Source organism: Falco peregrinus, chromosome 10 (assembly GCF_023634155.1).
Source record: "Falco peregrinus isolate bFalPer1 chromosome 10, bFalPer1.pri, whole genome shotgun sequence".
NCBI classification, from domain to species: domain Eukaryota; kingdom Metazoa; phylum Chordata; class Aves; order Falconiformes; family Falconidae; genus Falco; species Falco peregrinus.
The window spans coordinates 28,584,712-28,612,691 of NC_073730.1; the positions used below are offsets into that span (position 1 = coordinate 28,584,712).

Below are 27,980 nucleotides of genomic sequence, written 5' to 3' on the forward strand. Positions count from 1 at the left end.
CCAGTCTAAGCTACTCTTAAGTTGCATCACTTGTGTGAAATAATACACCAGTGTCCTCAAAAGAAATAGAGACTGTGGTAATGTTCTCTCTATAACTGTTTTCGTATCCTATCTCACTAAACTGGCTTTTGCTACTGTGGCCTTCTAGAAAATTAAAACCACATTGGATGCACAAAGAAAATATTTTTGTAACAATAGAACGTAAACCTGATCTTCCAGCCTCATAACTTTCTTGATTGGGACTGTCAAACAGCAGAAGGGAAAAAGATATATGATATTTGCCATCTGGTTTCCTTTAAGGATTCCAGCTCTCCCTGACATGTACATTCTGGAAGTGTATGCTTCATTTTAAACCATCGATAAAAGACTTACAGAAGATGAAAAAAAGAGGTTTAAGTTATTTCAGCTTCATACAAACTTGGACCAGCAATTTTGTAATTTTTAAATTTTAAAGTATTAAAGTTATTTCAAAGTAATAAAAGGTACTCTATTTTGAATGTTGCAGATCAAAATAGCTTTGGGTTTTGTCTCTAGGGCAATTTCTGAACATTTGATTCCTCAAGTACTGGGCTTTTTCTTCATTTTGAGTATCTTAAGATACCAAAGTAGCAGAATAAAAGCAAAACCAGAATGCAAAAAAGCACCCAACTTACCGTTCTTTGCCTATGTGCAATGCCTGTTGATGTTTTCTGGTATTGTGTTAGGAAAATCCATTTCTTTGCCCTTTTAGCCAGTTATTTTGTAACTGAGGGTTTCTAAAGGTCACAAAAAAGTACCTCCCACACTGGTTTGGTGAGGGAATTGGCTTGCTGCCCATTAACAGCTTTTGAAAGTAATGTGCAGTTGCAACAAGGGTGGCTCCCTGTGTTTAATAAACATAATATGGCTTAATGCACTTGTTAGGCATAGCACTAATTTTTTGCCCTAGGAACATTTTAAGCTTAAGTTGTTTAAATGGCCTTGTAAAGCAAAGTCAGGGCTGTTGTGCTATCATCATCCATACAGAAGCTAATAAAACTCATAGGAGTTGCTATGAGCATTTTTTATTGTTTTTCAAAGTTGGGGAATTTTTGTAATCATAAGGGCAAATTAAAAGTGGTAGAAGCTTTGTGTAATAGTATGCGATAGGCCTCATGGGCTGTGGGATATAGAAAGTGTGCTTTGTCTCTCTGCTTTTACAGATACCAGCAAGGCAGCACAAGCGGTGGTCCCTGATTGATTTCACTGGGACCAGGCTGGCTGGGTCCCACTGGTAGGTCTGGGAGTGGCTGCATCTTTCTTTGGAGTCACGCTGGCAGAAGTAGCAGCTTGCTTCAGAGTGATCTACCTTTCCCATCCCTACAATTCTCTGGATATTTAAATTTGCTTGTAATCTTTAATCTCACTTTGGGTCTAAGTAGAAAATACCTTATCAATGGCTCCACAGTATCAGTGAAGTACTTAATGACTTTCATAATTTATCACCTTATTCAAGTATAATTCCTGAAAACTTTGGCTTTTGCAATTTCCAAATTATGGAGAAAGACCAAAGAAAAGTCTCAGTTTTACTGAATGAAAATAATGTCTGTTTTCATTTTTTTTTTACCATGACAAATGCTAGAGATCCTCACGATTGTTCTATCCTTCAAGTTCTGAAAAACATGAAGCAGTAAAAGCATAGATTCAGCTACTTTCTAGGAACACAAATGAGAAGCTTTTAAGTTTTCATCTGTTAGCCTGAAGCTCACAGAAATCTTGTCTCTCTTAATTTGGGGTAAGGAATTTAAAATTTTGTTGAATAGATTTAGAAGTGATTATATCTATAAGGTTAGAGAAGTGGCCAATTAGTAGGTGTCTATGGAAGATCTACTTGTTCTTTTTGTAGCCATTTGTTTAGAAGTTTGTAAAGTTAAGAAAAAATGTTTAAATAGACTTCATATTTTAAGTGATACTGAATAGTTGGATAAAGCTCCATTAATATATTGCATTAAAAGCAGAGGATGAAAAAATTCTGTAATGGACAAGTTTTTGGAGAGTCTCTTCCTAGCCACATGAAACTATTTCTGGTTCAAAAGAGATCTCTGCTACACTGAGAAATTGAAAAAATTGAAAACCTGATCTGAACAACCACCAGCTGCAAGATCTGTCTAATTTCCCTGCCACCATTTACTTCCAGAACAGAACTTTGCAAACAGGGTGCTGGTTTCTACTGGTCAACAGGATTGCATTTAGCATCCCTTTTCTGTCATTCTGTTGTGCCTTTAGTGACCATGAGAATGTGGTCTACAGGCAGAGATAATTGATTTTTATATATATGTGTATGTCTATATGGCACATTTTTGTAAAATAAATGCCTTTGGGAAGAATCTATCCAAGTATCTCTGAATCCATAAGCCTCTGACATATGCTAAAATTTGGATTTTAGGTATGTTACACACTTGCTACTTTAAAACATCTTTTTAGTCTTCTCTGTTATTCCTATGCTTTTTCCAATCCACATCCTTTGGAAAAACTGTTGAAGATCCTTGCTTTATATACAGAAGAGTACATTTTGATGGCAACAGAAAGCACTAAAAAAACTGTTGAAGAGCCTGAAAAGCCTTGCTGTATATACATAAGAGTACATTTTGATGGCAACAGCAACACAAAGTGTTGAAATTGGTTAGTGGTAACGGTGTAAGTAGAAAGAGCTGCATGTATGCACTTTTTTTTTGCAGTTGATGTTTCAGGAAATTCTAGCTGAAGAGTATCTTATGAAACCACAGCTTCCCTTTCCCATTTGTTAAAAAGAAAGCTGGTGGCAATAGGATGTTAAGGACCATGATTTTTTTCTTTGCTCCATCACCTGTGCTGAGCATTATGCCAGTGTCACATGGAGGTTTTAGGAAAAAATAAGTAGTTCAGGCTTTTGTTGGCTGTGGATGGACTGCTGCCAAGGGGTGTGGAGGTGTTGATGGGACAGCCTCCTGAGCCTCCTGAGCCCTCATTCGGGCAAAATCTGTACCAATTCCAAAAGGGTGTGCAGAAGCAAAACCCAGGGTTTGCCCTTAGAGTTAGAGGGAAGTGGCAGGGGAGAGCAGGTAGCTGGCTGATGAACGTTATATGTTGTCAATTCTCATGTTTAATATGATAACCTGGATTCCACAGGTAACACCTTGCAGTGACGTGGCTTTTTGCCATTACCTCTGGCTCTGTGTTCTCCCTCTTCTTTCACACAGTGTGTAGCAGATGAAAAGCCTTCAGATGTTCATGTATGGTCAAGCGAGTACAAAAACGGCTCTGCATGTGGCTTTCAAATAGCCATGGGACTGGAATCCATCTGGGAAACCAGAAGAACCTTGTGGAAACCAGGTCTGAGGTCAGAACTATCCTTATCTGAAGTTGTGACCTACTCCAGGGAGGAGAGCAAGATATTCCCCTTGTTCCTGATGAGTGACTACTTGGTTCTGCGAACACATGTAAGGTATGTTTCCCTTAATGAATGCACGGCAAAATTGAATCAGTATTTTTTTCCTAAATGCATCAACCACAGAAATTTCAGTAAATTGAGTCTGCTTTTTTTTGTAGTGCTGAATCAAAATGTCAAACCAGCACAACTCAATTATAGGAGAGAAAATAAAGCAACATGCTGAATACCAGCTACCAGCAAATTATTTATGAAATACTTCAAATTGCCAGTGCTGTAACTACCTGTGGGAAATGAGAACAGACAGGAGCATAGATTCAGCTGTGGGAAAACTGACTCGGAGCAACTTGTTTGCAAAGTTTCAGAATTCAATTTTTCACTCCATCTGAGCTTTATAGTCTGGTTGCACCCTTCAGTCTGTTGCTGGTTTTGCTAAAGAAATCTTTTAAGTGCAAAAAAAGTGAGGGGAGGGAAAGGAAGAACCAGAATTCATGCATTTGGATTTTTGAAAAGGTAAAGAAGCTTGCTATTTTTTCAATGCAGTATTGTTCCGCATTTTGCTGTCCTTAAAAAAGATCAGTCACCCCAAAATCCGTTCTACATAGGAGACAATATTGCAGCTGCATCATTTTTCTTTGCATTTTAAAGTAGAGATAATTACCTTATTCCTTATTTTTATGGTGCTAAGAGACAAGGTGCAGTGACTTTAATGTCAGATGAGGTCGTATCTGAGTACTTCATATTGAATGAAAAGCTAGATGCTTCCAGGGAAATAGCTTTATTAATGACCAAGGCAACGAATTCAGATCTCTCCACAGTTAGTGGGAGACACTAAGTAATTCTAAGAAATACATTTGGTATTCATGCAATACATTGTTTTTAAAAAATAGTAACAGTTTGGGAAATCAATTGCTAAAGTTACTGGCTCTAATGCCTACATGTACAGATCAGGTCTGAGTAATAAGATTCTTTTAAAGGGCAAGTTACTAGATTCTGTAATTTGTCAATATTTTCTATTTTTTATTTTCTCCATTGCCATGGGAAAGCAGGAGATGGGAAAGCAAAGGTCATGAGGTCTGGTTAAATATTTTGAAGTGGTATACACATCCTACAGATCCTTACCTCTGTACCTGAGGATGAACTTACTGAGTGTGAGCACAGGCTGCTGATAAAGCTGGTACAACAGTACTGTGGTAGGACTGTGATTTTAAAGATATATACACTATCATATCCAGATCCTGATCCTAATCTTGTGCTCCATTTGGGGCTGTCGGTGTGGTTTGCCTTGGTCTTGCTGTGCCTTGGCTTTCATTCTTTCCTTTTTTCTCCCCAGTGCTGTGATGGTGCCCTGTATGGAGGGGCTGGGGAGAAACAGCACTTCTCTTCCCCATCACATCCCCCTCTCTTCCCAGCAAAGCAGCAGAGCAGAATTGGCTCCCTCATCTGCAGTTGTTGGGTCCCAGGAGAGAGGTATGCTCGAAAAGGGAATCCTGTATGCTATAAAGTAATTCTGCAAGATGGAGAAGGTCCTAGGAAGTGCACTGCATCCCTGTTATAGGCTTTGGGGTTTATCATGGATGATCCCAGTCCTCTCCAGTGGGATTGGCTAGGAAGAAAGAAGCTAATAAGAAAGAAACCTACAGTCCTCTGAATGTCTACTGACCCCTTCTTCAAAAGCTTTAATAGAGCTGCAGAATGTGGGAGCAGTGTGACACTTGTTTGATACCAGCATCATGAAAAATTGAGCCCAGTCCACCTGTCCACTGTTTCAAGTCTCAGAGTCTGACAACTGCACACTATGGCCATGTTGATGACTACAGTGTAAGTGGGTCTGTCAGGGGCACAGATGGAAAGGAAATGCCTGGGTTTGTGCTGGAACTGAGGGAATAGACGTAACCACTGCTGGGAGTATCCAATTCTTATCCCACAAGTGCCAGGCTTTGAACCCAGCCCCTGGCAGGATAAGACCCACTCAAACTTCCTTCTGGCAGCTCTTGAGTTTCAATTGTGTCCTGGCAATATTTTTTTAATTTTGGTTAGATGGAGAAAAAATGCCAGAATTCACTCAGGCTGATTTTATAGCAGAGTTTGGAAGGCAGTGTCTCTTAACGTGTTAAGTGACTTCACTTCTCATTAACTAGATGGAAACGAGAGCACTGAGCCCTTTCCAGGATGGAGATCTAAAGAGCAGTCAGCAAGAAGTAGCATGCTACCTCCTGCATAGCATTGCCTGTATCTAAGCTGCATTCATACTGAGAAAATGTGGAGGTAAATGTGCCTAAGGCAACACAATAATGATGTTCATTTTGTATTAGAGACAAAAATGGTATGCGCAACTTGCATTTGTCATCTCATTTCTTTCTGGGTAAGAAATCTGAGAGTTTGGTCTGAGAATGTGAAGACTTCATTCTTAAAAATCCCCACCCTATTTAATTGTCTAACATTTTTTTTACTTCATCTGATGCAGAGTAATTGCTCATAATGCAGACCAAAGCATGTCTGTCCCTTTCAATAGCAGCAAACCTGGGACGGGAAGAAATTCTCACTGTACACCAAATCCTCTCTTAAAGCTTAACCTGCCACGTATGGAGTTAAACTACCACTTCGGATATAGAAGCCTTTCCCTCTCAGATGTGAATATGAATCCCAAATATGCATCACAGCCCCACCTCCAATGCAATAAGGCAATTAATAATGCAATTAAGGCAATAAGTAGAAAGAATGAGACTATAAGGAGAATAAGTAGCTGTAAACCTTCAAGCAACCAGGAGTCTGAGTGGCGTGGCCTGGTGTTTGGCCAGCTGAGATATACACACTGCCTTGGCAGACCTTGGAGCTTGGAAGAAGCCAGATACTTGGGAATGCACCCAGCCAGGAAGGGCCTATAGAGAGGAACCATGCTGGCGCACACCGTGTAGCAGATGATCATGGACTATTTTCAGGTGTATTAACTGCATTTTTTGAAGATGGAGTGATCAGATCATTTGTGGGGGAGGGAGTCTAGGTCACTCATGGGAAAGCAGAGTGAAAATTTGTGTTAATTATTGACAGAAATTTGGCCTGGGCGGTGGAGAGGGTGATGAAAGGGAGGTGGAAGAGGATGGGGCTGGCATTCTGGGACTCGGGGGGGAAGTCTCTGATTTCTTCCATCCCCTTTCCGTCTGATTCCACTTTTCATTCAGAAGTCATGATTCACCATTGTCTCTTATTATTCTTTCTTCAGTTTATGGATTTAAAGCACCCAGTCGTGGAAAATACCTTTTGCATAAATGTCATCTGCTCTGTGGAGAAAAAAACAGGAAGATCATAAAGTTGGAGCATACCTATGCCAGCCTTAGTAGTGAGTAACATGCAAGTGATTTCCTTCAAATTTTGAGGAGGTTTTGGGTTTGTGGTTTTGGCTTTGATTCTTCACTTTGCTGTTGAGTTGCACATTAATGAGTGGCAGTTGGAATAAAGATCCCTCCAGTACATTACAACTGGAGAGCTTGTTCTGCTTGAGGAAAATAATGTTCCTTGCAAGTTATCAGCAGACAATGTTTCATATTTATCATCTTGGCAACAGTAAGTGATACAAGGAGCTGAAGAGTCCTCAGTGGTAGCAGTAACATTTCTATAAAGTAAATTTCTGACTTCTTCAGAATACCACAATATCTTAAATAATAATAAAAAAGAAGTGGTTGTATTGAGCAGTCACTCTGTAGTGTTAGACAGAGTATGTGGAATAATACTTTAACTTGCCAGGTAACTTAATTATTGGTCAGCCAAAAATAAAATCATCACAGAACATGATGCTTTGTGCAGCTGCTTGCATGTCTTTTTGTAATAGTATGAGGAAGTATAAAATACTCCAGGACAGAGAATAATGAAAGTGCAGAACTCTGTTTCAGTGATATAATGGGACGAAGTTAAATCTGGAAGTTACACTCAGGGAATTCAAACACCCATAGAAGGAATTCACTGGCAGATCATCGGGCTGTATCTGAACAGTGCTCAGCATCCGTTGCTAATCCCACACAGTAACATACAGGAAAAGGGAAGTAGAGGAGTAACAGGCATGCACAGTAGGAAAGGATGGAGTCAGAAAGGAATCTTTCTACAGCATATATCAGATAATAGAAAGCCTGTGGAAGGCATTGGTCTGTCTGGTTATTTACACTAGGGATAAAGTCTGTTACATTGTGTCGGTATGTCCTGTCAAGGACACTGAGCAGTAGACAGCCAGGTCCAGCTCTGTCATAATCTGCAAAACATTCTGTTGCTCAGGCTTGCCTGAGGCAAAGTTGTGAGGCACTATACCAGCCAGGTACACCATCAGTTTTCAAGTGCTATTTGAAAAGCACAGAAAGAAAGAAGAAAAGAAAGACCAGGTGAAGCAAAAAGAGTCTCCACCCAGGACTTACTGATCAAGAGGGGATGCAGATGTGCCGCTGTAGTAGAAGAATTCAGCGCAGGTTGCTTTCTTGTTATCCTGCAACTGCCAAAGCTCACACTATCGTACTCAACAATGCTTGCATTACAGTCACCCATGTGACTTGCTTTTAATGGCAGATCACATGACAGCATGACACATTGTCAGGTGTTCACATCCAAACGTTCACACACTTCTGTACTTTTCCTAGTGTCTAATGTGGCAACAGAAATGTAAGAGAAAGATTTGGGAAAGTTAGTTTTAGCCTTACAGATTTCAAATTCTTCCTTGTTTCTGCCTAAGGAGGGAACAGTGTTTGTGCAGATTTTGTGTCTCACAGCATAAGATGATTCAGGGAAAAGTATTGGGAGTTTTGGCTTCTGGCTCATACCTCCTCTTCATTTACACTTTTCCAATTTTTCTTCTCTTTCAGGAACACTTATGTTCAGTTCAGTACCCAAAACTCTGGGGTTTGACTGCAAAATATTGGACTAAACCCTGGTAACTTCCAGAATCTAGGCTCTTCTGAGTTTTTTAAGATACGTCTTGAAGCCAGTTTGGAATATGAATATTTTAGCAAATGTTTGCATGACACACAGGTTTTCCAGTCTAATGACTGGGAAGAATAGGATCCCACAGTATCAGAGACACATAACATCCTTTTATAGAACGAGCTTTTAGGAGGCAGGAATGCTGTAAATGCTGAAGAAAGGAGCTGGAAGGAAATACCCAGGAGCCTACATTTCTCTGGCAGTTAAGGAGCAGACTTAACATACTGTTAAGCATAAACTGAGCTTGAGAATTAGATCAATGGTTATCCATGATTTTCTGCTAATAGGAACAACACGTTTAAAAATAATAGTATCTCGTAATAAAGCAAAAATATCATCACAATCCTTGTTTCTTATTTTAGCATAAGGAAATAGAATAGTTTCATTGTGCAGTTACATTATTAGAAGCAGTTAAATGTCATCTTATTTCTCTATAGAATATAATTAATACATGTGAATATACCAAAAATGTTGTTGGATCTTGTACTAGTTTCATCTTCAAAACACAAGAACTTGAGACATAGAAACCTTGAAACCCCAAGTAGCCACTAGCTCTCGGTGTTAGCATTTTTACAGAATATCACTTGTTTACATCAAGATGATCACTTCTCACCTCACTGCTGCTGCTGTGACTGCAGTTCCCAGGAGCTCTAAACATCGTATTCTGAAGCCTAAGAGTGCTGTAAGCATTTCTTAGACTTCTGCTGTGTTGATTCTGTGCTCTTTCCCACACTTAGGAATGCTTAGCTCCATAAGGAGATGCTGAGCTTCATGGCTATGGCTAATGGAAGTGCAGAGGCCTCTCAGCGTGGAGGAGGATCCCCAGCAGCACAGGGCAGCTTGGTACAATAGCTGTGGATGGGTAGTAAAGAATTAAAATACACACAACATACATGTAGCTGGTACGTAACCAGGAACTTGGCTGGACAGAGTTAGAAATAGTGCAATGAGGGATTCAAGTAAATGTAGACTTCTGTGATATTGCTATCACAATGGAAAGAATGGATTTTCCTATGGATCCTGTCCACTTACTGTCTTTAGCTGTTTTGAGGGGAGGCAATTGCTCTTCAGCTGCCAAGGCCCTGTAGCTGCAGGTTCCATTTTGTATCTGTTGACTCCCTTTTTGCTGCGTACCTGTATCACTGGCAAATGATCTTTGTAAAGCTGGACCTCCGGGGAATGGTCAGTAAGCAGGTCACTGGTGCCAGAGATCAGGCAAGGTGGTGTGGCAAGAGAGAGCTGTTCTTCCCCAAGCAGCCGCAGCATGCTCCAGCCAGTCACAGACTTGCTGCCTAGTGTGACAAGCAGAGGACTGAACCCTCACTGAATATATGCAGACATTTTTCTTTTCTGTGTACTGAGGCTGAACAGAATACTTAGGACTACCAGGCAAGCATCGCATGCCCCAGCCAAATTAATTTCCTCTGTTTTCCATAGCAGTTTTCAGCAGCAAAAAGTAACGAGAAATTCTTGCTTACTGGTATTTTCAGCTACATCTATTTGGTCTTCCAGAACTGAAAGGTTTAGCTGGATGCTAGAATATCAGGGCAAAAGCCTCCTCATCTGTTAGTGCTCTGAGACCAGCCACACTGGGCTGCTGCTGCCATTGGGAGCTCCTGTTACATTGTCAGACATTTTTCGAGACTGTGTTTAAACTCCTAGGAAAATACACACTTACTCACTCTTGGGCAATGCTGCGTGGCCCTGAGCTTCCCACTTTGTCTCTGTGATTCAACAGTGCTTTTGTCAGGTCACAGCTGTAAGCAGGAGGGGCCTGATGCTGTCCTCATATGCACATTTCTTCAAAAGCTCATCTGTGTGGGTGATGTGGTGGTGGGAAATCAGGGGAGGATAAAGCTCCACTAGTAGCTTGAAAAATGGAATGTGAACGCTTTTAAAAGGTACTTTGTTCTTCTGTGCCCCAGTCTCTTTTAAACAGAAGTGGGTGGACCTAGGTATGCAGTAGTGGTAATGTTTAGTAGTCAAGTACTGTCTGCTCCAAAGTGCTTTGCTCCTGGACCCAATTAGGGTTGCTAAGTGACAACAACCTAATTGTCTCCCATAACTTTGACTAAGCCAAGCATTCACAAGCAAGAAAGTGAAGTGCTAAGGACAATGTAGCTCTCCTGCTGGACATATAACAAACCAGGTTTGGTACTAATCTGTTTTCTAGAGCAGACAAAGGTATTTGCTGTTCTCCTCTAATAACTTTATTATTCCCAAGAATATTATAGGGAATTGCATTAACTTCTATGGTAATCATAACAGAAAGCAATTATTTTCAGCAGGTAACAATTACTTCACCTTCCCAAATTTGTGACCACACCTGGCCTTAATCCCAGATTTAATAATGAACATTTTTCTGAACACTAAACCGAAACAGAATATATTGCTTGCTTTTTCATGGGGAGGGCTTGCAATTCTGCATGCTAGAGTCTTACCCCCTGCCAAACCTCAAAGACATAAACTGTTATTTTAAAATATCATGATTTTTGTAAGCATCTTGTCGTATTATTAGGGGTGGCTTAGGGCTGCTTTTTATTTGTGATTGCTACTTGGTGTAGGCAAAAATGCAAAACACCTGGCTTAAAAAGCTTGAAGCCATGTAAATACTGGGACCAGCTTGGTTTCACTTGAGATACTCCACTATGTTTCTGTTATTTTCCTATCTAAGGACTTTAAACAATGCAGATGTGAATGTAGATTTAGGAGAAAATATTAGGAGAAAACATTACAGGGCAAAATTGTTTGCTCTGTCAACATATGATTGTTACTGTGCAAACTGATCAAATACTGTAGCATTAACAGTACTAAAATGTTGTAGAATGCCTCACAAAGGCATTAAATTATGTCTAAAGATCAAATTATTTAATTTAATTCTGTGTATAATAGCTTTCCCCTATGTTCCCTTTGGTTTTTAAGCAAGGCTTGTATTTTACCCGGTACTGCTTCATAAACTGTTTTTTTTTAAATCCACTTGTGCCTGACCTAGATTGAAAATTTTCATTGATAAACAACTAAAGCAGTGTTCAGCTATTCACAGCAGTATTCCTCAACATTGCTAATATTCATTAAACCTGGCAGAATGAGAAATCCCCAAACTACTAATTACCAGGGTGCTGTGCTGTTCACATAAGTAAACTGAAAAACATTCTGTCCTTGCTTTGTAATAGGAAAGATGGATGGCATTTTCTATTCTGTTTGTGCTCTCCAGTGAAAACCAGCACTGGAAAATACCCAGGGGTACTGCTAGCAAGAGATGCTTTCATCTAGCTGGGATGAAAGTGTAGATGAAAGATCGGTAAGAACTGATGCCCTGTTTCTCACCTAGCTTCCACATTCAGAAGTGTTCTTCAGGGACTCCAGGGAAGTACAATCCATAGCTGGAGGCTGGAGTCAGCACAGCAGGCTAAGGAGATGACAAGGAGCTCCCACTAAGTTGGATCACTAAAATCTTCCGTAGGTACTTGGTAGCCCAAGTTCAGTTTGCCATGACACAAGTACATCCCAAATCCGTAAGCTGTGTTTCCCCCTTGTAGTGATTGTATTTTCTCTGGAGAAAGAGCTCTACAATGTCAAATAACGTTGGTATTTTTCACTGCTAGTTATTTCTAGTACAATGATTTGTGGTCCAGGGCCTGATAGCCAGATTAAGAAGATTCCCCATGAGTTTGCTGGCTGAGAACATTTGCCAAGCCCCGAGCAGCACAACACATAAACAGAGCGTTAAAGCCAGATTTGCTTTCAATCTCTCTTTTGCTCTAATGCAATAATTTACATTACCTTGGTATCTAACTAACGGTCTGCCTTTATGAGCAGACATGATCTTACCCCGTGCTTGCTAGAAAAGTACCATCTCCAAACAGTGGGTTAGCAAAGCCCTGACTCTCTGCTGGTAACTGCATTTGCTCAGCTTCGGGACTGTGCCTTCGTAGCCATATGGCTCACAGCCAGCCTGAAACACTGGGAGAGCTGTGGAGAGAGCTGGAGAAAAGAAAGATGGACCAGTCTTGAGGAAGTTGAAGTTAGGTTTATGAAACAGACTGTAGCCTACTTCTCCAGCAAACCATGTGAATTAAGCACTTTGCTGCATCTCCAGATATCTAAATGTGATTAAATGTCCTGCTTAATGTGAATTAATGTGATTTGAGTCAGAATTCATCTTGCTAGGTGCTTTCTTTAAATAAAATATAACCTAATTATACATGCCAATTATCAGAGAAACTGATCCTCAGCACAACTGAGGGAGAAAAATCCCTCAGCACAATACAGTCCTAATGGTTTTGTGATTTTGGACAGTGCAATGCTGCAAGTTCAGGCACCATGTGATTTTTAAGTGATACAAAAAGTATGTGAACTTGCCGTTGTATGCATGTTGTCTTCCAATACCCATTTTTCAAATAGCTGTTCAGTTTTATGGTTTTGTTTATGTGGCTCAGAAGGGTAAAGGACTGAAATAAAACAGCTTTTCCAACAAAGCCATGTAATTAAAACCTGACACTCAGCCACTAAAGAATTCCCTGGTGGCCAAATGAAAACTGAAGAGTGTTGAGGGATATTAGTGATGTGCTAAGTCATATCTGGCTTCCAAATTAGAGGCAATCAGAATTAGTTGAGAAAAAAAATTGCTTTATTCAAGTAAAATTTTAAAAGATGCTGAATTATTAGCGTGAGGTTAGTCATGGGGGATGTGAAGGACAGCTGGGAATGTGAACTAATTAGCAACCAGATATGTAGATCATGAAAACCAAATTGTTCAACAAAATTGTAGCAATGTTAGGTTTTTTCCTCTTCCCAGACAATTAACAAATTGTATCATCTCTCCATTTTACCGGTGATGAAAAAGCTGAGAAGGTCACATTCTGATGTGCCAAAGGATTGTAAGAGAAGGCGTCCAGTTGAAAGCCTGGGTACTGCCATTACCTCATACACGCTTACCACTGACAGCTGCTCTCCAGTTACCTCCCCGAATACACCAGGCCACTGGCTCTTGGTGCCTAAATTCTCTAGGTTTGCTGGGATGTCCGATCGCCATTGTGGTCGGCATCACTGGGATGAAATAAAGAACTTGAAGCACAAATAATTGGCAAGATACTGTACCTAGTATTGCAGGGCTAGTCAGAGAGTAGGCTACTTTATTCCTGAATTTATTAAAATTAGCTCTAATTAGTAGGATTTTAATGCATCTGCCACATGATTTAAAGGACCATGTGCAGTCCTCCTATGGGACTGAACCAGCACCCTCCAATGATAAGACCAAGCTGTTGCAAGTTATGCTAAAAATGCGACCATCTTCAGCATTGGGCATAAAATTCTTATCCTCTAGGGAAAAGGCATGTGAAACTTGCTTATAAAACTGGATGACTAGTGAGTTACATCCACAGGAACTAACATCTGGCTATGATCCTTTCAGATTACCCAGAATCTTAATCGAAGGAGAAGAAAGCATATAATTTCAGTAGTCAAACAGTATAAATAATAATGAAGTAGTTTATCCTTTGAACAAGCTACTTATCCTCAATGTGTATATGTACATTTTGGGCATATGAGAATTTTAAAAATGCTCTAAATGTATATCAAGACCACAAAAGTGATGTCATCTTTATTTATACACTGCAAATGTAATTAACTTTTGCTATTCATATTCTCTGTTCAAGTGAATAAAAAAACCAGCTTAGACTTTTAAAAAGTATAGTATTAGGATAAAGAACAGCAACAGGCATCTTTCTTTTGGCACCATGGGAAAGATGCAATAACTATTTCTTTAAAAAAAAGACATAAATGCTATTAATCTAAACTACCAAGGAGCAGATGAGAAGGCTAGCTAACAAATCATTTATTGTTATATAAAAAAAGCATCCTTTTATGCATATGAGTATCAGTGATACTGGGATAGTTAAGAACACATTAGGAAGCTCAAGAACCAAGTTCACTATTCCAGTTTCTTTAGCATGATTTCAATGACTTTTAATTATTTCATCATGTCCACGTGTTAACTTTGTTATACAATCCTGCTCCCAGTCCCTTCTGGGTCCCCTTGTCTTACCACCTTCTTACTTCTGATGCTTGCACCAGTCACAGTACTTCAGCAGTGTGTCCTCCCTCCCCTCCACCACAGACCCAGGACTGTTTTTCACATTACTCATGAGGCTGGGTAAGAAGATGATTACTAGATGCTTTGCCACAGTTTGTCTCCCAGGAACTTGCACGGATCTGGGGGAAGACTTCTCTGTACAAGGGCTACACTGACAGTCTCCTGCTCAACCATGTTTGTCCATAGACTTGTTGATTCAGATTTTTGTAATGATTTCCACAAGTTGGCCTGGTGGAGCTGTCAGCCTCAGTGATCTTTTAATTCCCTGTAATTCCTCTTGGATTACTTTTTAAATCACACAGTTCACTGGGAAGCCAGTAAAACACTTGAGCAGTTTTGACTGTCGCTGCTCTCCAGCAGAGAACAGCCCTGGCATGCACAGGTGCTGTCTGCCTCCAAGAGAATAAGAGGTAATCATACAATATTCGAGGATAAAAAACCCCTTAAAATATGAAGTAGCCTAGTTTTAAGTTTACATTAGCAAAAAACCCACCCAAACCATTGCCCAACTCAAACCCTGCTGTAAAGCAAAATAGTTACAACACAGCAATTACGTGTAATAGGCAGCGTCTCTCCCAGCATCAGATGTGGATTGTAACATATGGCTTTCCATGATGGATTCCTCTGAGAGTCCTGCAAATTAATTGTAGTTAACAACTACTGCTACAATTAGCCTCTTGTTTTTAAAAGACTAGGGTTTTTCTCCTTCATTGCCTAATTGTTAGCAATGATGTTAATTGATAGGACCCCCTTTGAGTTTGCAGTTCTAGTTCAGGTTTGGCATGGATTGTCACAAAAACAGAGCACTAGATAGAAGAGGGTTGCGTACGTTTCTCTTTTTAAAAGCAAAAGCCAGTAAAGGGAACAAACAGCCCACAAGTTTCACACTGGTTCCGTGCAGTGTAGGCTGGTGGATCAGAAGATGTTCTTTCAGGCTAGTAACTGAGGAAGGGCAAGGAATAGATAAATGTAAAATTTCCAGCAGTGTGCCTCTGCATGATTCAGTATTAATTTAAAACATCAAAATCGCTGAATTCAGAATGGCTGAATTTCCATCTTGAACCTGTGCAAAGGTTCATTTCAATCCAGCAGCTACTTCAGAGTGCCTGCTACCAGGTGCTTTGCAGGAAGGAGGTTAAAAAAATAGTAGTAGATGGCTAGGAAAGAGTAACAATGTGCCAACGGGGGAAGGAAGTTTCTTTAATCTTCCTGGCTTTGTCCTGAAAGCAAGAATCTTGCTTATGTATTATAACACCAAGCAGATCTTTTAAAAGCAAAGTAAAACAGATACAGCTTCAAAGGGTAGATTTGTCTACGCTTATTTTAACTATCTAAAAGTTTCAGCTATTTGTCCACACTTCTGGTGTAGCCAATGGAAATGATAGACAGCAACCAGCACTTGCCAATTCATCCCGGCCCCAGAAGAGCTATTTCACCCTGTAGCAACATGTGTTCCTGCCATTTGCTGTTGGAAGGGACCCAGGTGGCTGTCTTGGAGCAGAGGCCTGCCTTTCAGATTATTTATAGGCAGCTGAGATGAATCCCAAATGGTAAGACTGCAGTGTGCTTACCGTTAACAATAAGTAAACACTGAAAAGCAGAGAGGTGCGTAAGGATTTTGTCCAACTCTCACAGTTCCCACAGATGTTTATGAAAAAGATAAAATGCAGATCAACTCACACTTTGATAAATATACTGTATGATCCTACATCACTGAAATCAGCAGAAGAACAAACAAGCAAACATCTATTGGTACTGATATGAGTAAGCAAGGATCCAAAATTACTCATCATGAAAGCTGCTGGTAACTGCCTCATGGTGCTCTCCTTGCTCCTACTGTTCTCCAACAAAGCTATCAAACATTTGCGGTGCCAGGAGGGAGGTAGCTGTGGTACATGGGTGCATCTCTAACAGAGTAGCAGGGGGTGGCATTTAACATTTAAACTACAAGCTGTATGTGACATCCCAGCAGAGCTGTGGGATGGCATCACTGCATGTTAGAGTATAATGAAAATCTGTTGTATAAGGAGGTGCTTCATGCTCAGAAAGGTTGAAATGTTCATACAAACTGTAGATGGCTATTTTAGTGGAACGTGATTCAGACATTGCATTGATTAATTGTTTTTTGCCTAGTCTGAATGGAAGAAATGCACTAAACCATTTTTTCATTACAGAAACCTGTACTAAAAGCAAACAAACAAAGCCCAAACCAGTTACTTTACTAGGAACATGAAAAGTCAAGACAAACTTGCTTTTTAAGAATTGCTATTATCCTTTACCTATGAAGTGTCTCTCATCATACCTGGAAATGTTTTTAACACCCCAGAAGTGTTCAAAGCAGCCAGAAAACAACATCTGCTTTAAGGAATTGTTCTGAAATGTAAAGTGTGTAAAAAGCAATGTAATGGCCTGCTCAAAAAGCGAACATTTTGTCTCCTGACAGTCAGATTCTGACCATATTGATCAGAACAAAACCTTTGGGCGAAACTGGCCTGCTTCACTGAGTTTCTTTTACTAGCTCTTGTCTGTGGCAAATGGACATTTTATTTTATAGCTGCACGTTATACTTATTCTCACTTGCCATCTGCAGTTTTCACTGCTGCTTGTTGGTGATTATTTCTCTTGAAAGGAAAAGATCAGGCAAATTAATGGACAGCATTTGCCGTGAATCCTTCCTCCTCTTCCTTTAGGACATTCCTGAAATGCAAATGATGAGAACAAGAAATGGTTCAATGCTCTTTATGGCAGCTGTCTGTGTCAGGGTTAATTAGACTCCATCAGGTAGCCAGATATTCCTCGAGAGAAAATCTTTGTTATTAATAAACACATCTGGCTTGGATTTTGTAGGACACAGGCTAGTAATATCACAGAATTAAAGATTGGTAGCTGGCATGAGCTTTCTCCCCAGCCAGATTTGACTCTTACATTTACAATGCATTGAGTTTGTCTTTTCTGAAGGCTGAATTCTGACTTGAAGCACAGTCTGGGAGCCAGATTACCTTAGGTCAGAGACTGGACTGGAATGAGGTGGGGGGATCAGCATCCACTGTATAAAATAGTTTATGGACCCTTACTTAAACTATCAATTTGTCTTCAATAATTCACAATCTGAAGCATGCAAATTATTTTCTAAAGCTCCAGAACGGAAGTGGTCATGGGTTTAACATAAAGCCTAATCTAAAACAGGCAGCTTCATGAACAAGGGTAATCGCATTGCGATGAAATCTGAGCTAATGGAACAGGTTATCACTGTAAAACCTTATTGCTCTGAAGGGCATGTCCACTTCTGCTTTGAAGTCCAGCATCTCCTCACAGATGATGCAGTTCTGTTATAATCCAAAATCCTGGTGTTGTGTAACAGGAAAATTGCATGCAGGAGGAAGCAGCGAGAGTGTCAGTGTGAGGGAGAGAGCAGTTAATGCATCCACAGCTTCTCGCCCATGTCTTGCCACCCTCACAGTAAACAATTTCTTCTTTAATCTAAATCTCCCCTCTTTCAGTTTGAAGCCGTTTCCCCTTGTTCTGTCGCTACATGCCCTTGTAAAATGTCCCTCTCCAGGTTTCTTGTAGCCCCCTTTAGGTGCTGGGTGGCTGCTCTAAGGTGTCCTTGGAGCCTTCTCTTCTCCAGGCTGAACAACCCCAACTCTCTCAGCCTGGCTGCACAGGAGAGCTGCTCCAGCCCTCTGATCATCTTCGTGGCCCTTCTCTGGACTCGCTCCAACAGGTCCACGTCCCTCTTATGTTGGGGGCCCCAGAACCAAACACAGCACTTCAGATGGGGTCTCATGTCAGTGGAGTAGAGGGGAGGTACTACCACACTTGTGATGCAGCCCAGGATACGGTTGCCTTGCTGGGCTGTGAGCACACATTGCTGGGCCATGTTGAACTTCTCATCCACCAACACCCCCAAGAACATATAAGACATCTGTAGTAGATACGGGAAACAAAGCCACGTCATGATTGTCAGGCCTCTGCAAACGTGAAAAGCCTGTATTTCCCTTGGCACACTTTAATACAATTTATACTCTGAAGGATTTTTTTCTTCCTCCAGTGACATGCACCCTGCCCGTTAGGACTGCTTACCTGCCAGTGCTGGCTTGGAGCAGGCAGGTTTTCAGCAGTTTGACCACTCACAGCTGTCTGGCAGCTCCACAGAGCATTCTGAGGAGAGACAAAGCCAAACTTCCCCAAACGGAATCTCATTACAGAGTTTTTAATAATTTTTAAGTGCAGAATTAAGACACCATAGTGCTGTAGCAGAGAGCTTGCCATTACTGCTTCTCAGCAGGGACACAGTAGTGGCTGTGCTCTCTGAGATCAGTACTTCATATTCTCCAGGAGTCTGGCTCTGAAGGCAGGTGCCATTAGCCCCAACAGAACTGCCTCAGAGAGGAGTCCTCGGGGGACTTACTTGGAAGAAGTTACTGCCTTTGGGGAGCTGATTTATGCCAGAAAACAGTCTTTTGCATCCCTTTCCTGTTTCCCTTACCTAATGTAATGACCATTTTTATATCTGTGATAATGGACAAAAGGAACTTTCTGCTGGAGAATGCTGTGCATGAGAAACACTATTATTTAAAACCTTCCTGGAGAGCCGGTGTATGCATGTACAGGCACATCGCATTTCAAGCATTCTCTTACTGACAGATCCTTCCTTAGCACTGAGATGTCCCATCTTGGCATGCCCAAAGGGCAAATGTTTTATGCAGGACAAACTCTTCACTGAGTCTCTGCAGTACCCAGAACCATAGGTTGACAGTGAGTGAGAAGGAGTCTTAGGCTTTACTACAGTATTAAATAAAATACTGTAACTTAGTAAAACAGGGGCCCAGTTTGGCCAACTGGAAGGCAAAATCCCTAAATTCCAGGTGCTGTGAGAAGTTGATTTTCTTCCATAATCTTTATTCCTTCCATGGTTGCACACTTTTAATCGGTTTGTTTGGGAGGTGCAACTTGATCCACATAGCACCACAGAACTGGTACACCTTGATGTCCTTCAGTTTTGCCATTTTTCAAGCCATCCACTGCACATTCATCCTGGGAGGAAGCAGCTTTAGCTGGAGGTTGGAAGAGTGGGACAGGAGGGTGTTGTGATGTAGAGAGATGCAGGGAAGAGCTGCTTGTGCAGAGGGCTCAGTCTCTCCAGCCAGCAGTTGCGGGGGGATTAGTCCCTTGAGTAAACCCACTGTTAAATGGCTGTGAGGTTTCCATAGAAGGGTGCTTCAACTCCCCGTCTGCATAAGCTGGAATAAAAGTCACCTCCCCTCAACTGAAGGCTGTGTCCAGCAGGATGCTATTATGAAGTTGTTACTCCTGGAAAAGAAAAGCAAAACAGGTTCCATAGCCTGGTTTTAGTCTCATATGTGTGTTTGATTTCCCAAACTAGGGGGTTTGATTGCAAGAACCTCTGGAAGTTCCCTTTTTCCCTTGCACCTTTGCTGATGTACCCAGCTGGGCACTGATGCATGGTTGAGCAGACAGCAGCCCTGCAACATTTTCATAAGAGAAATGCGGCAATTTTCTATGTCAGACTGTGATACAGCATAAAAAGCCTATTTCTGTTAGACCACTTCAGCTTAAGTATTTGTGCGCTGTTCATGCCAGCCTTATCTAGGAAATAATACTGTGCTGCATCATGAAAAATTCCTAAGTGAAGGCAAGCTGTTCCAAAAGCAAAGGCCAAGGTATTCTGGACAGGTGTAGAAACACAACCACCAGCTGTGCTTTGAGATGGACAAATGAAAAGTCCCAGTGATGCTGGGACTAATCTCAATTCCTGCATCAAAAACCTGTGGAAATGGGGATTAGTTACTATAGTAGTTGCAAAGATGGAGGCAGTTGCAAACCAAGAGGGCTGTGCAGCACCTGGCACCGCTGCAACGTGCTCCGGTTTAGCTCGAGAAGGGTGCATGGCTCTCCCTCAGCTGTTGCAGGAGCAGGGGCTTCTGCAGGCAAATTGGACTCAGAGTTTTCCAGATCAGGACAAAACTCCAAGACAGAGCGTGTCTTGAAGCTGAGAGAGGTACTTTGCACTGCACCGGCTTTGTGTGCTCAAGTGTAAAACGTTGCCAGATCAGCATACTACATTTTACAGATCTACCCTGAAGAGAAACATGATCACATTGTGGGTAGAAGTTGGGCCAATCAAGGGGTTTTTTGTTGGTAATGAAAAAAAAGGGAGGGGGGCAGTCAGCATTTAGGTGAAGGTGGGATAGAGAGAGCAGAGATTGGGTTTCCTGGTGCAGGGGGCTCCTGGGCCTCCTCTTTTTGCCAGGAGCCGTGGGGTGAGGGGATCCACATGCCATGGGTGCTGTGTCCCGTGGGCACTGCACACCTCGGCTCCGTGCTGGTGTGAGCCTGGGAGGTGGAGGGCTCACCTGACTGAAAAGGGTGCGCCGCTGCTCACCTCTGCTCTTACACCCACAGCTACGATGGCATCCGCCAGGCATCTTTTCTGAAATTTGTCTTTGTTCTGGTTTTAACTTTTCTTCCCACCATTTTTCCTCTTCCAGCACAGAGTGTTTCCCGGCACAAAGCTCTAGAGCAGAGCTGTCCCTCCAACTCCTCCATGGCTGTCCTCTCCCACAGCAGCTTCTGAAACAGGAATTCAACTGAGGCAGCAAGTAGGTTTTGCATTCTAAGATCTGGAAACCTTCTGAGTGAATCTTTGCAGATCTCATTTATTTCCTGGGCTTCTTACTATATGTGTGGTTTCCAAAGCACAACTCACATGGAAATGTGCAGCATATTTAATTTGGACATATTCTCAGAGCTTCTTTGCTGCAGACAGAACTTGCTCAAATAAGTAAAGAAATATATTTAATTCTTTGAAACTTAGTGGGTCATTTTCTTAGATACAGACATAACCCCTAGCAAACGTTTGTAATTAGTGGCTCTGTACCAGTCATGTTACCTTTCTCAGTTGTTTTACATCGAGGACAGTTAATTTCTCTGCTTATCTGGTCTGTTTGGTATGTACATGATGTGCTAATGAAGAGAGAGAGAACAACAATTATGCTTAGCACTTATACAGCACTTACTCCATTTTGCTGCATAAATATTAACTGATGAATCTTCACAAGAGCCCCAGGGAATAGATTAATACTATTATCTTTCTATTTAGGGTAATAGAAGCAGAAAGATGAAAGACAGTATGAAAAGGAAAAAGAAGTGCATAGATGTACTTTTCTGAGCTTTTTATAGCATATGCAAGAGGCCTGTAGATGTTGTTTATAATTCTGCTTGCAGTTTACATTTAAGTGCAACAGGAATATTAAATCTTGCCTTCCTCTGACTTTACTGAGAACTTGACAAACGAGGAGCAAAAACATCTTTAGAAATTAACCGAAAGGTGAGAAAGTTAAACCATCAGCGAGGATTTTTCTTCCAAATGTTTTATTTCAACAGGCATTAAAGACTTGGAAACGGAATTAATATAAATAACTTATCTCAGTTAGGCACCGCTTCCTTGCCGTTCTGCTTTCTTCAGAACTAATCATCCTGCTCCTCCATGCACAGCCCTGCTTCAGAACTTTCTGGGCTGCTTTTGTGTCGGGTGCAGGTGCCCGCACCACAGGTCTTGGACCTGTGTTTTAAACCTAAACTGAGCAAGAAAAAAGGGCCCTGTTTTTGTACAGATGGTAAACACTGGTTGTTCTATCATCCAACCTTTGAAAAACTCTCCAGTACTTCTTCAGTGATATTGAATATATTTAGTTCCAAAGGGCAGAAATTAATCCCTTCAACAATTAAGTTACTTCATTCTCTGATAGCATTACTATACTTGAAGGGACACAATACATAAATGCATGTTATAGCTGGTATTCCTTGAAAGATGCATTTGTCCTTTCAAGACAGAGACATTATGTTCTCAAAATCCATTTTTAACTGAAAAGCCTCCCGCTGCCTACATGCAGGTATAGATGTTTTCTGATTACCGCTAATCAAACTTCAAGGTTGCTGCGTTTCCCATTCAAGGGAGAGCAGGATAAACTCATGTTAATGAAAGAGAGGAAGCAGCATTAGTCTTGGGGATTAAAACAGATGGGCTTATCTTGACTTCCACTGAGTTTGCAGAGAGGGAGTAAAAATTGATTTCAGATAAAGCACATTCAATTAGATCTTTTTATACAGGGTATATAATGAAAAATGTGTTTATATACTTAGTGATGTCTACTCTGCAGGTTGAGCTATGAGTGTAACCACATGAGTTTACCTCCTTTTTGTATGAAGGGCGGTGCTGCAGCATCTTGTGGTTTAGCTTGTGAATAGCACAGCTGCACTTGGGGCCAAACACGCAGCAAAGATGTCACCAGAGCTTATTTGCCAAGGCAGCATGTACTAGTGGGTGAAAGAGACCCTGATAAGAGTTTAGAGGCAGTTAACACTAAACCAAAAAGTGCTTCAGCAGGGCAGTGGAGGCAGGCGAGTTCTGACTCAGAAGTACAAATACTCACTCCTGGGCAGGCTGCTTGCCATGAGTGACCCCATATTGACAGCAGACAGTGGTCCTGGCGTGTTTTCAACAGGCACTGTGGGTATGCCCGGCATCCCAAGCAGGAGGATCTTTGTGAGCCTTGGCCTTGTCCGACAAGCCAGTGCACACCTTGTAGTTCTGCAGCTGCTTTGTCAGTGCACCAGTGAGTGTAAGGGTAATCTGGTGTGTTTTATCAAAGTAGAGGCTTAAAAATTTCATTGGCATATAGGAACCAAAGCTAAAGACAGATCAAAGGAAACAAAGCACATCATCTGTAGTTAGTTGTCCCTGGTTTTAACAAGTTTTTCAGGATTTTCTTCCCAAGTACCACAAGCTATAAGGTAAGCAGGAGTTGAGGCCAGATTCTAGTAACTATTTCCACAGCTCAAAGTGGTGCTGAGGATCCTGCCCTCTGCTGTGATCGTCAGTCCATGTTTGTACTCCAGGTTCCCTGGAGCAGCTACCTGACTACAGAAGATTTTCCTCCCCAGAGTCTTTTCTCTGAGATATTAGCAAATGTACAAATATTGCTTTGACATGGTAGGTAGACCTGCCTTCTTCAAGTCTTCTCTTAACACTTTGCATTCCTTAGTTAAGACATTCCTACTTCTTATCTTTTCAGGGCTGCCATGATACTTTGTAGATCACGTACCATGAGAAACGGCAGTTGTGCTTACACCTTTGTAGCATTGGGGCTTCCAGCTCATTATGAGCTTGGCAGTGAGTCTGCTGGTGATTTTGCTGCTGGTATTAGGTAAGTGCTTTTTCTCAATGTTCCTGTCTCCACCACACTTACTATTAGTCCTGTAGTCCTGCAGCCACAGCCGCTGAAGGTGCAAAACGCAACGTGTGACCAGAGCTGTTTGAGAGTTTCTTGTTTTCAGTAAGAAAATATACCATTTTCTCATGTAGCTACTGCAGCAAACATCACAGTTCACTTCTTTTGGTGGATTTTGCCGTAGAAAAAGGCTTTATAATGAACAGCAGTTTGAGGGAGACTGCAACCATGCAAATCTGCACTCCCTGGCCTCCTGAAGCCAGGGTGGTATGTGCCAGTTTTGGACTCTATGATGTCTGCTGCCTTCTCTGGTGGATTTTTTGCTCGCACCAGTTTAATGCTTCGTATTTTTTGGTTCCTGAAGGAGAACAGTGAAATTGCTTGTAGTGATGTCCCAATAAATTTTCATTCGGTAAAATAAACCACAAGCGATCACGAGACAAAGAGGCTGTTAATGACTCACAATGTTTCTTTTGGTTTGGAGGGTTTTTTTGTTTTGGTTTTTGTTTTTTTTTTTTTAACAAGGACACCTGCACAAAGCACTGCACTTAAAATCATTCATTTGATCTGAACTGGCCCCATTCAATTTCCTGGCATTCAGAGGAACCACAAGCCCCATCAATGTAATTTTATTTTCTTAAGTGAGCAAATGCAAGCATGTACTGTGCCAGTATGGTCAAATTGAATCTCACTATATCTTCTGATCACTCTGGACCATTCACAGGAAAAAAAATCTTTATGAATCTTCCTCTTCCTGGCAGTTCCTCCAGGTATTTTTGGGGAAGGTGCCTCCCCAGCAGGGTCTGGAAATCAGCTGTGGGTTTCCAGGGGTCAGTAAGGGCAGGTGGATGGGGCTGATCACTTGTGTGAGCCCATCAGCTTTTGAGGGAGAGGCTTAAGGCAGAAACTAACACATGTTAAAAGCCATGGGGTCCTAGCAAGTATGAAGAACATAGTTGTCTCACCCCTTTGCTTTTTAATGGAGATTGCTCCCTCTAATATATACGAACGTATTGATTTCTCTTTTGAGTCAACAATAAAATGTGTTTCTGCAGCTTTCCTTTTCATTAGGCTGCATCAATAAATCATGAAGTTGAACTAATGGAAACTATGGTCTGTTAACCCTGGCGCTCTGACTGGGGCCATCAGTCTGTAACGTGCGACGGGGCAGCTCACAGGCGGAGATGCGCCCTAGGAGCACTGCTGTACCTGGGGGGCCCAGAGCAAGGCGGTTAGGAGCTACAGAGATTCTGGCGATGCTTCCTAGGATTTGCTGGAGCCACCAAGCTGGTATTTGGGATTTTAAATTGTAAACTTTGCGACATACGGGATGAAGTGAATATTAATTCAGTTATATATATGACCGAAGTCCTTCTGGAGAGGGTGATACTGCAGCGCTGACCTGACAAGGGCAGCTCAGAGTTTTAATGCAAAGAGGAAATGGCAGATGGTGCAAATGAGACCTGGTGGTTTATGCCTTGGAAATCTAAGAGAATTATGGCAGTGAAAGGCATTTGAGGCCCGCTGCTAGATGAGGTGCTGGGAAGTGGGCTGAGTTGTCTGGTTGCACCAAAAGCCTTTTTACTGAGTTGGGCCCGTGGGTGAATTCTGTTTTCACATGGTCCTCCCTGGGCTTCCTCCGATTTCCTTTGTTGAAATGGGAAGTTTTGGCTGAAAAAAGTATATATTAAGCCATCTTCGCACAGGACAATGTATTCTTCTCTATTCTGTCTCATCAAACATTTAGAGGCACGTTTGCCAGATTAGGGCTGGAAAAACTATGTCAAGCTGCTTAGTCAGATCAACAGCTTTGGCCTCTCTGCTTTCCTTCCCAGGGAGGTGGCAGAGCAGGGCTGCCTGTGCCAGCAATGGACACTCTGCCACGGGCCCTCTTTTCTGGGGAACTGGACCACAGCCATTGGAGTGCTTTCATTTTCAAATAAAAGTATTTAAAATAAAATCAGGATGTCATGCACTTTACAGCACTTCTCCTAGGACAGAAAGTCAAGAAACAAGTTTCCATTAGGTGCCTTTCCTCTAATTCCAGATATTAATCAGATGGCTGGGATTTCTGATGCAGTCTTTGTACTGGCATGAAAACAGCAGTATATCACGTGGCAGGTAAATCTCTTTCCTTACCAATAAATAAATAAAGCAGTTTATTTCTAGCATGTTATTGCAATGACAGCATTAACAATAAAAATCAAGAGCAGTTACTCTTTGACACAGTTAAAAAGTAAGCCTGGACCAATCCTTATCACTAGTATAAGAGGCTACTCTCATTTATTCTGCCTCTCTCTTTCATTGCAATGAACTGCATTTTTACATTGACCCTTTGCTAGTTATCTTTTCTGATACTGAGGAATTGTATCTTGTCTGCACTCTCAAGCATGCTGAAAGGACCGTTGTTCTTCACCTGATGGTAGACAATACCCTACTGTAGTCAACCTGAACTAAATAAACGCTCAAGTTAAGTAGGACTTCCCTTAGACTTCCAGGACTCCTGCATTTGTGCTCCTAGGTTTGTTCTTGCCTGCATGTTGTGCTTTTACTACATTCATTCATTGTATTCATGGTGGTTGAGGAAATCATGAGCTTTCTGGTGGAAAGATCAGTAAACACAGGAAAAAAATTGCGTGCAGCAACTGTGAAGCCTCCAGTAGAGGTTAGACAGGGCAAATAGCTTTCAGATATGATAAATACAGATAATTCTGGCTTGGGACAGAGAAATAGACTGCATAACCACAAGGCTCCTTCTTGCTCAATTTGCCTGGGCTTCTATATAGCACATACATTATTAATATGCATATTAGTGTCCCAGTGTGGTACATTTTAATATCACTCACACTGAAATAAAATTTTATTTCCTCAGGAGACCATTCATACAAAATTACCTTGTGCCATCTGCAACAATGAAGAGTATGACTTTTGCATCTAAATACAATGATGTTTTCATGACAGAAAACTGGTGAGCAGCGGCTGATGTGCTGGAGAGCCGTGCCTGGTGTGAGTGTGTGTCTCTGTGCCCTGAACAAAGCTGGGACATGCTTGAAAGTGGTGCCACTTGAACAAACCGGGAAAAGCAGAACTCCAAGTCCTGGGGCAATCACAGAGGATTGGACTGCTGGGAAATAGGCATATTTGCAAAACAGACAGGGAGAGACTTTGTAGAAATAAAATGGAGAGTTCGATTTGTTTAATAGGAAGATATGAGCTGTCACAGTCTGTACTGGTTGCCTAACTCACTGGACCCACTCGTTGGACCCCCAGCACTTACCTGGCAGTTCTTTGATTCCAGGTTGCCAAAGTGAAAGAGAACTCTTAACAATTTTTGTGCAGCAAGACCCTACAGTTTAACCTCTTTGGCATCTGAAAAGAGAGGTTTCAGCCCTCACATCTTCCCAACAAGAAATGCAAAGCAGGTCACACAGGCTCAGCAAACCGACCTGCTGATCACCTTCCCTCTGTTCTTGAGCTAGGCAGAAACAGTGCAAATTCCTGGAAAACAGCTAAACACTGAATGTAGCTCCTGCACCAATGCCTCCCATGTTCCTCCTCTGCAAGCTGCCTCCTCTATCCTCTGAGCCTTGCTGGTGGGCAAAGCCAGCAGCCCTGCTTACAAAGACGGGATCAATCAGCATGTGTGCTAGGCACGTCCCTGAATAATCAGATTTGCTCATATTTGCATCTGGTATAGCCACAACAGAAAACATGGGGGGGGGGGGGGGGGGAAATCTGTACAGTATAGCCTTTCTGTATTTGTGACTTTCCTCGTTTTCTCCCAATACAGATTCATGGTGTCTGTATTTGTTTTTGCTGTACCACACTATTTGGTGATTGCAGATTATCACAAGTCCTTACCAGGTTCCCAGCTAGCTAGTGTACAGCTCTTCATCTACTCACCACAGTTACTGCCTCGTTTTCTCAGCTTTTGTCTGAGGTTTGATGGTTTCTGTTCATCTGATGGACCCGTATTCTTGCTTCCTTTTCTCCCCTGTCATTACGCTGGTTTCCAGTTTCCATAGAGACTGCAAGCCTCACCTTGTCCTCTAAATCATGGTCCTTTTGTTGCATTTCATGACTGCAGAAGGACATTAGTTTGCTCCAGGCACTTAAGAAGAGAAAAGATGTATTTGATTCCCTCAGAATAACAGTAATTTAAATGAGAGCAGCCTCAGACTATGGAAGGACTACAGAGAGCAGGTTATTGTGCAAAGGTCACTGTGTGGAGGCTTTAATGAAACAGAGTTTCATGGAGCACTTCATGGCAAATGAAGGCGAGACC

The 27,980-nt window shown here is 41.6% G+C and overlaps 1 long non-coding RNA gene across 1 annotated transcript; it reads left to right on the top strand.

The window, feature by feature from the left end:
- The first annotated feature begins 6,557 nt into the window (after positions 1-6,557).
- LOC114010553 (uncharacterized) lies at positions 6,558-25,817 on the top strand. Its single transcript, XR_003552021.1, has 4 exons — positions 6,558-6,725; positions 20,954-21,064; positions 23,540-23,671; positions 25,743-25,817. It is a non-coding gene; the product is annotated as an uncharacterized LOC114010553 (long non-coding RNA).
- The last annotated feature ends 2,163 nt before the right edge of the window (positions 25,818-27,980 follow it).